The sequence below is a fragment of the Pipistrellus hanaki genome, assembly GCF_964339955.1.
Source record: "Pipistrellus hanaki genome assembly, chromosome: 2".
NCBI classification, from domain to species: Eukaryota; Metazoa; Chordata; class Mammalia; order Chiroptera; family Vespertilionidae; genus Pipistrellus; species Pipistrellus hanaki.
Genome location: NC_140504.1, coordinates 91,034,185 through 91,046,207, shown reverse-complemented (window position 1 = coordinate 91,046,207; position 12,023 = coordinate 91,034,185).

Genomic DNA, 12,023 nt, shown 5'->3' with positions numbered 1-12,023 from the left:
TTTTATTTTTGAGAATTTCTATTAATTGTTATGGACAAAGCTTAGGATTGTGTTTTATTAAGCATTTTACTTGAGACCTTTTGTGCTACCTAGCACATAATAAAAATTGAAAAAATGAGTAAATTAAGTAATGAATAAACGATGATAGATTTATCATTTAAAGATATGCAAGGAAGGAAGGAAGAAAGGGGAAGGGAGAAAAAGAAGGAAGAAGAAAAATAGCATTAATTTCATTACTAGTCTCTAGTTAATATGAAATAGTTAAAAAATGCTAGATTTAGAGTACAGAAACTTGAATTATGGTTTCAGATATGCTACTCAAAATGATGGAGATCTTAGGTGATCTTTATAGCTGAAAACCTCAGTTCATAAATAGGAAAGACATCACAGCAGCTCCTCTGCTTTTTACAAGGGTTTTTATTTTGTTTCATTGAGGCTTTACTTTGAAACAGTTGCTAGATTTTTCACCTGTGGAAATTAAACTGTTAAAACTGTTTTCTTTATTATTAGCATCTTGAATAGTCATTGCTATGGTAGGTGGTTTACCAGACTAATTATTTAAAATAAGCTTTTCTTTATAATAATATAGATATTAACCAACTATTTGAGTAAACAAAAATATAAAGTAAAAACAATATGACAAGAAATACTTTTTGAATTATGTTTTTCTTTGGCATCAAGAGTTGTTATTTTAAATGAGGAATAACAATGACTTAACGTTTGATAATTAAATATTGCTCCTTGTTGCATACTATATCTCCATATTGCAGTAAGAACATGTATTCAAGAGGAATGAAATAAGATTGAAAGACTGTCAGAACCAAGAAAGCCTGTGATTCCTAATCAATGAAATCTGTGAATGAGCTGATATTTATTGCCTAATATAGGCAGAATCTCCAATTCCTGTTCCCTTTGTCTAATCTGTTCAATATGATTAGCTATCCATACACAAAATGCATCTCTTAACATATGTCAATTCTATAACACACTGGCAGCACACATACAGCATACTTTCTCTCCTCCTTCTTCTCTCTCTCTCTTTTTATTCCATTGAGATAAACATTGAAATAAACTATTCAATCTTTGTACCTAATGATAAAATCAAACTCAATAATAAATATTGGCTCTTAAAGTATTTGTTAAGTGACTAACTTGCTTGTCTTCAGAGAGAGAGAGAGAGCTCTATGTACAAAACCTATCTGGAGTTCTTTGATCTGCAATTCCAGTTGTCTTTTTTTCAGATGTGTCATTTAAAATTACAATAGAATCTTCTCCAAAAACTCCATATTCCTAATAATAGTGTTAACCTTTCTAAAAGTCTGTATATACCATATAAATATAAAATTTTCCAAAATGAAAGTAAGATATTTACTGCAATGACTGAGGAGAATGTTGACTCTCAAGGACAGAAAATTTCAAATTAAATGATTTGTGTCCTGCTATTCATGTAAATTAGCATTTGTCAAAGACTATGACACTTGACAATCTCTTTTTATTTTTTTTAATTCCTTGGTAGGGCCATCCCTTTGTATTAACTCTTTAATCTATACTTGTGAGGAAAGAAAAGTTAAATTTTTGGATCATCAGAACTTATTACAAAAAATAATTTTTAATAATATTTTTTTTTAATTTTGAGACTCAAATTTTGAAAACTTCACAGGGATTAGTGTTAGAGCCCCCCACTTATCAGACCATCCCCTTTCAGAGAAACTCACTCAATACAGTTCTGACATGTCAGCAAGGGAGCAGCAGTGGGAGATAATGTGTTTACCAGTTACAGTGCTTAAAATAAGACAGATGATGACTCTCAGGAGTAGGCCATTTTATTTGTACTTTTAGTAGTAGCATTCATATATAATAGGATTTTTTTCCTCAAATTTTCATTTAGTAAGAAAAATAAAATAACTTTCAAAAATAGGTCTGAAGTTAAGGAACACATTTTTAAACTATTTGAAGAAGTTTGTATAATGTACATTCACTTATAAAATATTATGTATATGCACTAAGATATTTAGTACATGATTTGCTCTGAAATAGAGGATATATTACTACATCTTTCCTAAGACAAGCACTCTAAGTTTAAAGAAATATACCAATATTATGTAAGTATATACCAGGAAAGACACTATTTTGTCTAGTTAGTTGACATGCATTTAGTGAATGCGATTTTACATACTAAGACCTATGCCACTGGAAGTTGAGAAATAATTTTTACAGTCCATCTAGTGTATCTCAGGTGTTGAACATCACCCTATGAACCAAGAGATCAGAGTTCAATTCTCAGCTCAATCCCCAGAAGGGGGTGTGCAGGAGGTAGTCAATAGATTATTCTGTCTCATCATTGATGTTTCTCTCTCCCTCTCCCTTCCTCTCTGAAATCAATAAAAATATATTTAAAAACAAAAGAATTCTTACATAAACCCTTCTCTTTGGATATATAATTTGATTAGTTATTTAATACTAAAGGCCTGGTGCACAAATTAGGGATCCCTTGTGATGGCCTGCAAAGATCGGGCCCCAGCTCATACCCCTAGCCTCATAGCCCCACAGCCCCACCTCGCACCCCACCTTGGCTTGGTGCCATCCCATCACCTGCTCCACCATCCCTTCTATGGGACAATCGATAGGGGTCAGGCCCCCCACCTTGCGCCCTCAGTGCCTGGGAGCCAGGCGGCAGCCCTGTCCCCCTGCTGCTGCCACTGATCACCACCTGTGGGGTGATTGAGGGGGTTATCTGGCCCCTGCTCACACCCACCTTGACCTGGCACTACCCACTCACCTGCTCTACCATCCCACTGTGGTACTGCTCTAGACAGGGTCCAAAGGGGCCAGCAGCACCTCCACTGCCACTTGCTGCCAGTGCCACATTGGCAACACCCACCATGTTCTGTGTCACCCCCTGGTGGTCAGCACACATCATAATGAGTGATCAAAGTCCCAGTCTCCTGGTCTAACAACCACCCAGGGGACAATTTTCATATTAGGCTTTTCTTATCTATACTAATAATAGCCTAGGGTCATCACAACCTAAACAACCAGATGGACAACCTGTCACCAGGAAGCAAATGGAGCACCTCTCAGTCCCTCCCTGGGCCACAGGCTCCTATCACAGCAAGGCTGAAGGCAGGCAGGTTAGTGGGGTGACAGGGGCAGGGGGGGGGGAGGGTAGACCGAGGAAGGCATGGCAAGGTCATTAACCTCTGGCCTGAGGCTGAACTGGAGACCTAATGACCTCACCACTGCTGCAATGGCTGTGGATCAGGCCAGAGAAAAGTGCAGAGAGAGAGGCAGGGCCTGATCTGCAGCCTTTGCAGCTAATGGCAATGCCCGGAGAGAGAGAGGTGGGACCTGATCAGCTGCTACTGCAGAGGCTGCAGATCAGGACTGGAGAGAGAGAAACTATCAGTGAGCCATTCTGGATTTCCCAGAAGAACCAATGGCTACCTAGGAGGTGGAGCTTTTGATACTGACTGGAATAGAAACCTACCAATCATAACCTAATCTGGATGAACTGTGAGGAGCCAATGGCTGCCTAGGAAGTGGAGCTTTTGGCACTGACTGGCATAGAAACTGACCAATCAGAACCAAATCTAGGTGACCTGTGAAGGCAGAACCAAAACTGGTGGCTGAGGAGGGGTTTTAAGGGCACGAGGTGTTTGTGTAAGGTGTAAGAAAGTGGTTCAATTTTTTAATGACTGCTTTGGCAGTATAGTACAGATGGCTGGCTATAAGTCCATATATAGAGATTATGTATTTTTGTCTGCAAAGAGCATCTTCTCTTGCTGAAAAAGGCTCCCCCCTCCATTTAAGCAATCCTATTATATATAGTCAGTCTATACTAATACAAGAGTAATATGCTACTTAGACTGGGTAGACTGGCTATCTTCTGGACGTCCAACTTCCTTCTGGACAAAGCCATGTTGGTGGGGGCTGAGGCAGAGGTAGTTAGAGGCAATCAGACTGTCAGGGGAGGGCCATTGGAGGAGACCAGGTCAACAGGGGAAGACAGTTTGGGGTGACCAGGCCAGCAGGAGAGAGCAGTTGGGGGCAATCAGGCCAGCAGGAAAGCAGTTAGGGGTGATCAGGCAAGCAGGCAAAGAGATTAGCGGCAATCATGCAGGCAAGCAGAGGGGTTAAGGGCAATAGGGCAGGAAGAGTGGTTAGGTCTATCAGGCAGGCAGCTAGGTGAGTCGTTAGGAGTCAGCAGTCCTAGATTGTGAGAGGGATGTCTGATTGGAGAGTGTGAAGGCTGGGCTGAGGGAACTCCCCCCATGCAGAAGTCTCATGCACTGCTCTAACTTATCACATTTAATTGCTGAACATACTTGCAATAATAATTGAACTAATTGAGAAAGTACTATGTGAGAGTTTCAATGTAATGTACTATACTTCTATTAATGTGAGGTGAATTAAAATACTGCCAACATTTTGAGTAATCTGAGGTTTAACAAAACCACAATTATAATTCAAGTAAGTGATGAAGCCAGAATTCAAGGCAGGTCAATCTTAACTGAGAAACTACTCTTAATCTCTGATTTGTTTTTATGTGATTTTTTATCCAGAGAAAAATATAGAAATATGTCTACTATCTTCAATCTATCATATACCGGTATGTACCTCAACATTTACTGATTCTAGTCATTTTTTTGAGGTTCACCAAGAAGACCAAAATCAGAATGTCATATAATTTGACTACCATGTTTTATTCCCCATGCACAATTTCACTAAAATTAAATATGAATTTTTGAAGGGGACTCTACATATATCTAAAACATTATGACTTCTACAAAGCTCAATCAATGAAGTTATTTAACACCACAGAAAAATATTTGAATTTAAAGTAAAAAATAAAAGTAAAATAGATTTTGAACTTGTTTAGTAACATGACTATTTAAGAGATATTAATATTAAATTAAATTAATAAGAGAGATTGATTTAACATTAAAACCATCACATTTTTAATAGGGAGAACTATAAAACCTTAAAAGAAATTAATGAAATTGTGTTTTTTATAGCAAATATTTTCCAAACATATTACTTTATTTTTACAAGTCCAAATTAGTGAGGATTATAAAATATCTGAGTTTCTGAGATGAATCAGTGTTATGTGGAAGAAATGGCATAGACCATCATTAGACCAATGCAGACTTCACTCTTGCTGTTTCCGCCCCACATTGTGACCTCATTTTTTTGAGCAGAAACAAATTTCCCTAACTGCTGAGAGCCCTCATTTCCTCACCTGTACCCCGAAAGGTTGATAGGAATATTACAAAGAGTAACAGTGCGAGGGAACGCGAGGCACGATGCCCCACCCAGAGCAGGTTCCCAGCAAAGGTTAGTTTTCTTTCCTCTCTGCTGTGACCAATCAGCTGTGGGACATTTTGGGGTAATGGATACAGACATGTTACATAGACACTATTCAAAAGAAATTATAGCATTTTAAAAGGCAATAGTTATTCTGCCATTTACTAAAAATTAGAGTTTATCTCAGTCTCTACTGTGTAATTGTGACTTTCACAATGTCATTTTACTCTAATCAGTATTTCTATTCTACAACATGAAAGAAAAATTGGATAAGACTTTGTACAATTCTAAGATTTCTATGATTCTAATACTTCTCTGGCTAAAAACCACACACAGAAATGTTATATATTCAATCAGACATTAACTCATAATTAAAGCACATAAAATTGAATGTTAATTACACCATGTTCTTTAAAGACCTGTTTTGTGGACATTATTCAGGAGACAAATAGGAAGAATGAGGTTCACCATTTTAAATACATAACTCATTTTGCATATTTCCAAAACAGAAATTGTTTTTACACAATAAAACCTTTCTGCAAATGACTTCCAGAGGGTTAGATTATCCTGAATTAATCACTCATATAGTTTCAAAAGCAGTGTGGTTCTAAAATGTTTTTTAAAAAGAAAAAAATAAAAGGACTAGGGAGTTTTATTTTTAAATTGTTTTGTAATGGATGTTTTCATTTTAATTAAAAATCAAACATAATTTAACTACATAAAAGGATGCTGATATCAAATAATTAATGTAGAAGTAGATATTTCTAGTAACTAAAATATGCATCTCTTTCTTTCATAAGAAAAATAGCTTTTAAAACACAATTTGTAATGTCTTTCTAAAGTGTTTGAACCGCTTTAAGTTTGTTAAACTTTGTATTTTAGTTACTCATGATTTAAGTGTGATAGAAATAATCTTAACATGGTATTTCAAGATAGACTTTACTTAAAATTCAGTACTGCTAGAAGTAGAATAGAAATTACCTTTCTGTCTAGAGGTGCAAAGTCCAGTACAATAGATATTAATAACATGTGGCAATTTAAAATAATTAAAATTAAAATTTTATTTAATCAATTACACTGACCATATTCATGTGCTCAATAGCCACATGTATTTAGCACCTATTCTATTGAATAGTAGACATGTAGAAGACTGTGTTACTCTAGAGTCATTCTTTTATTTTGCATGAACTATAAAAGAACATATTCTGAATGTTTCCATATTGGAATTATATTTTAGTAAATTTGTTTAAACTTATAGTGGATTCATAACTTTCCAATAATCTAATTTATTTTAATTAAAGGCAACAGAGTATTAAGTGATCAGATTGCTGAAGTTAAGAAAGACTTGCAGATAAAATTTAAAATATAACTGGTTTTTACTCTCCTTGACAATGAACAATGCCATGCCTAACACTGAATGACAAGAAAGCTGAAATAAAGGGTGATGATGTTCTTGTGTCTGGAATCTGTGATTTATACCACAACTGTCCAATAAAAATACAGTACAAGCCATGAATATGAGCCACACATTTAACTTAAAAATTTCAAATATCTTTATTAAAGAAAGCAAGTAAAATTAATTTTAGTAGTACATTGTATTTATTCCAAGATATCAAATATGTTATTTTAACATGTGATTCATATAAAATTATTAATGGAATATTTTTTCATACCAAGTCTTTAAAATCTGGTGTGGATTTTTCACTTAAGTACATCTCATTTGGACTGGTCATATTTTAAAAACTCAAAAGACAAATGGTTCATGACTACCATGTTAAATAACACAGACATATACAGTTTTAATTAGGAGCCATTCATTTGTTCATTTATTCAGCAATATTTATTGAGCACAGGTTAGAAGCTCAGTACTGCACCAGGTGACAGGGTGCAGTGGTGCATGACATTGTGTGCACTCACAAAGAACTTCCAGTCTAGTTGGGGACCTCACACAAACAAACAGGAAAATGCAGTAGTGTGCACAATACTTTTACATCACAAATCCCATTCAGAGCCATTGGAAAACAGAAGAGGAAAAATTAACCCAGTATTTAGTGTTCATGAAGGCTTCCCAAAAAATATCTAATTTAATACCTTAATAATCTGTATGAATTGACCAGAAAGTGAAAGTTGAGAACACAGGAAAGGGAGGATGGAATGTTCTAAGAGGAAAAGGCCTATGGAAAAGGCCTAATACATACACTACATATAACACAATTTAATATGAGTGACAATGAATTGTGTGTGTGTGTGTGTGTGTGTGTGTGTGTGTGTGTGTGTGATAAAGAGTGTAAGATAATTCCATATCTTTAATGGGATAGCTGTGTCTATTTTGCCTAAATTAATACCTACCCACATATTGGTTGCTAAGGAGTAGAAATAAAAGGCCTGTAGTATGAAAGGAAAGAAGCTGGGAGTGAATAAAACCATTGTTAACAAGGAAAATATTAGAAAACTAGAGACCTGGTTCATGAATTTTCATGCACTGGAGGATGGGTCCTTCAGCCTAGCCTGCCCCCTCACCCAGTTCGGGAGCCCTCAAGAGAAGACAATGCCCCCATCACACCTCTGCTGCTGCCACTGCCAGCAGCTCAAGCCTCACCTGGCCCTGGGGAACTGGGCAGCCACCATCAGAGGCTTGCCTACACCTTTGGCCCACCCTGAGCAGCTAGGGGGCTGAGGGGATTCGGCACCACCATATTGTGGCTGTGGGCATCACCATCTTTGAGGCTGGGGCAATCAATTAACATATACCCTCCTTTTGGGCTGTAGGAACCACCATCTTTGAGAATGTGGCATTCAATTAACATATTCTCTCTTTATTAGATAGGATCACAAAGTCCTTAAGGAATTGCCCTTGATGCTACTACCAAAAGTCAATGTGCTTCCATTAACAAAATCGTTATAAAATGAGCAATGCTTTTGGTATTTAGAATGATGTTATTTACCCTCAAAATAACCTTCAGTCAAATAATGAATGCCTGAGGTAAAGGAATTTTATTTTTATAGCATAACTGTTATTGTCATACTAGAAGCCTGGTGCATAAATTCATGCACCAGTGGGGTTCCTCAGCCTGCCTTATGGGACAGGGCTGAAATTGGCTCTCTGACATCCCCCAAGGGGTCCAGGATGATGAGAGGGCCCAGGGACCCCCCTGGTGCATGATCAGGACTGGGGAGAGACACAGGAGGTTGGCCAGCCAGGGAGGGACCATTGGAGTGCTCCAGGGCATGCCCAGCACACATGTCTGGCCCATCTCACTCAGTCCAGATAGGCTGGATCCCAGAAGCAAGCTAACCTGCCAGTTGGAGCATCTGCCCCTTGGTGGTCAGTTCAAGTCATAGCAAGTGGTTGAGCAGTCTTATAATATTATTAGAATATCACCCTTTATTTGGTTGAATGGACAACTAGATGATGACTGGACACTTAACATATTAGGCTTTTATTATATAGGATTAAGTTCATTAATAGCTACATAAGTAAAAGTAAACACCAGCTTTCTTGGGATAAATATTCTGCAGTCCTGACCACAAAAATAAGTAAATAGATAAGTATAAACCTTTTTTTACTCTTTCAATTTCTAACAGGAAACATCAGATTCTAATAATCACCAGTCAGTAGCCTGGTTTTGTGTAGTAGTCCTTTACTGTTTCTGCACAGAGATTACTGGATCAAAGCACAAATCAACTTAATCATTAAGTGGTAAAAGCTAAAATTTGATATTGTCAGATATCCATTTTAATGAATGGTAAAGTTAAATTTTTATAGTTTAATAAAATCTGCAACAGAGCAACAGTAATTGGGTAAAGAAAGCAGAAATTGAATCAAATAGAATTGAGCTTTAAAAATGAAGAAAATCATTGTGAATTGCTTAAGAAATATCTGAAGATCAAGTTCCAAAGGTTGTTCATCTATACTAGTAAAAGGGTAATATGCTAATTAGACTTGATATCTTCCAGAAGACCCTTCTGGATGTCCTTCCTGACAAAGTCATGCCTGAGTGAAGCCTCTGCCTGCAGTCCCAGGTGCCAGCATCTGGGATTGCAGCCTGGGAGAGGGAGAAGCCACCTGCCTGTGGTCCTGGGTACCTGAGGCTGACCCAGGCAAAGTCACCCATCCCAGTCTCCTGTAGCTGTAGCCTGCCTGGGTCCTGGGTGCCTGCAGCCAGCCTGAGGAGGAAATCCTGGGTCCTGTGTGCAGGGCCAAGGCAGAGATAGATATAGGCAATCAGGCCAGCAGGGGAAGAGTTAGAGGGGATCAGGCAGGCAAGGCAGAGGGGTTAAGAGCAATCAGGCAGTCAGGCAGGCAGGCAGGAAGGCAAGCAGTTAGGAGCCAGTGGTCCCGGATTGCAAGAGGCATGTCCAACTGCCAGACATCCTCCGAGGGGTCCCAGATTGGAGAGGGTGCAGGTCAGTCTGAGTGATCCACCCATGCAGGAATTTTGTGCACTGAGCCTCTAGTTTATAATAAAGGGTAGAGTTTTATATTGCAGTCATAATATTCAGAATCTTATACATACCTTGAGAAGTTGCAGTTTTGCATTCTAATGAACTGGAAATCACAGGTATCCATATAACTTACTGTACAGGGTGTTGTTCATGGTAGCAATTATACTTGTATATATCACTGTTCCTGAAACAGAATTTTAATGTATTTGCTCCCAAACATATATCCTCAATGTATCTTAGGCACTACTAAGCTGCATCTCATCAAGTCAGTAGATGTGGGATCAGAAGATTTTGACAAGCCAGTAAAAATAACATAATACTCAGAGAAAAATACAAGTTTGTCCTGGAATTATTTTAAAAGATTTCCCCTGTAGTAGAGTTAGAAAGCACCTGGAGCCTGTCATTCTGTGATGATAAATCTGAACAAGGAGAAATATGTACGTGTCAGAAATAGTTCTGTTGCTGTGTTCATGATCTGGCTGTCATAGATATTTTGTGGCGAGTAAGGGGAGACATGCAGTTTGTGAATTAGGAGGGAAATCCACTGATTTATTTTGGAGAGCATGTGAATGCTACTAATCCTTCTTTTATAGATTTATTGATTGAGCTGTTATACTTATAAGCCCTTCCATATTCTAAGCCACTATTCCATCCCTACTCAATGCCTGGGAGATAAAGATGATAACATGGGGAATGTGTAGGCTATGGGATTACTAAAAAGAAGATACACTCTTATATAATAATACATTTAAAATTAATAATGTTATTGAAATTAACGTGTATAGAAAGTATAAATGTATATTTAATTATGAATATATAAGAACACATTTTATATATAACTAAATATCCTATCTAACAAAGAGGGAATATGCAGGTTGACCACCACACTGTGACAAAGATGACAGCACCCATACATGGCTATAAGATGCTGGTGCCCAGACCCCTAGTCCCTCCAGAGTCCCAGTCCTTTCAGCCCAGCCGGGGGAGGGGGCAGCAGGTGCACAGTGAAGCCAGACTTGCTCTTAGCCCCCCAGATACTCAGGGCTGGCCGGAGGCATAGGCAAGCCTTGGATGGCTGCAGCCCAGCCACCCAGAGCATCCCAACGCTCAGTAACCAGGGCCAGTAGAGGCTTGAGTTGCCATCAATGGCAGTAGCAGAGTTGTTTTGGGGCATTGCCTTCCTCTGATTGCCGGGTTTACCTCCTGCCTCTGAGGGTTACTGGACTGTGTGAGGGTGCAGGCCAGGCTGATGGACCCCCCTAGAGTGCATGAGTTTTCATGCACCGGTCCTCTAATATATAATACATACACTACATGTAACATATACACTATCGTGTCCCCGCCTGCTTTCCTCCCTTCTCCCCGTGCCCTGCCTGCTTTCCTCCCTTCTCCACCACCCCCTTGCTTCTCCACAGCTTCACCCTCTTCTGCAGGCTTGGCTTCTTTCTATGCTGCCTTTATATGCAAATTAACCACCATCTTGATTGAGTTGATTTGCATTCTCACCCTGATTGCTTGGTGGGTGTGGCTTGTGTAGCAGAGTGATTATTAATTTGTATATTACTCTATTATTAGGTTAGGTAAGTGTGTGGCATGTGTGTGTTTAGGATGAGCATTGCAAGCCTACCTTACTTTGGAAAATTTCCTGCAATTCTCTATTCAATTAGATTGATTAAGTTTAAGGAATATTTCAAAATAGTTGTGCTTGAATAGATCAGTCATCCAAATATAGTTTTGGTATGTATCTCTCGATTACAATGTATTTTCATTCCTGTAGCAGTCAATTTCCTTCTCTCACCTCGAAATATGTTATTATGGGACACCACTCAGGCTTTCACTTTTTGGATCATGTTCTGAAAATATATCTTCCAGTGATTCTATTTTCCAACATTCTTCTCTCTCTCTCTCTCTCTCTCTCTCTCTCTCTCTCTCTCTATATATATATATATATATATATATTAATATATATTAAAATTTATTAAAATATATATTAAAATTGACCACCACACTGTGACAAAGTATATAATATATAATTTAATATATTAATATATATTAAAATATATATTAAAAATATATTAAAATATATATAAAAATTTATTAAAATATATATTAATATATATTAAAATCTATTAATATATATATATATATTTTTTTTAATTTTGCTCTTTTGGGGGGATAATTTTAAACCTGTAGAAAAGTTATGGACAAAGATGGGTCTCAGCTTGCCCAAGGTGGCCAGCTCACATAACCCTGACACATCAATCAAGACTGAG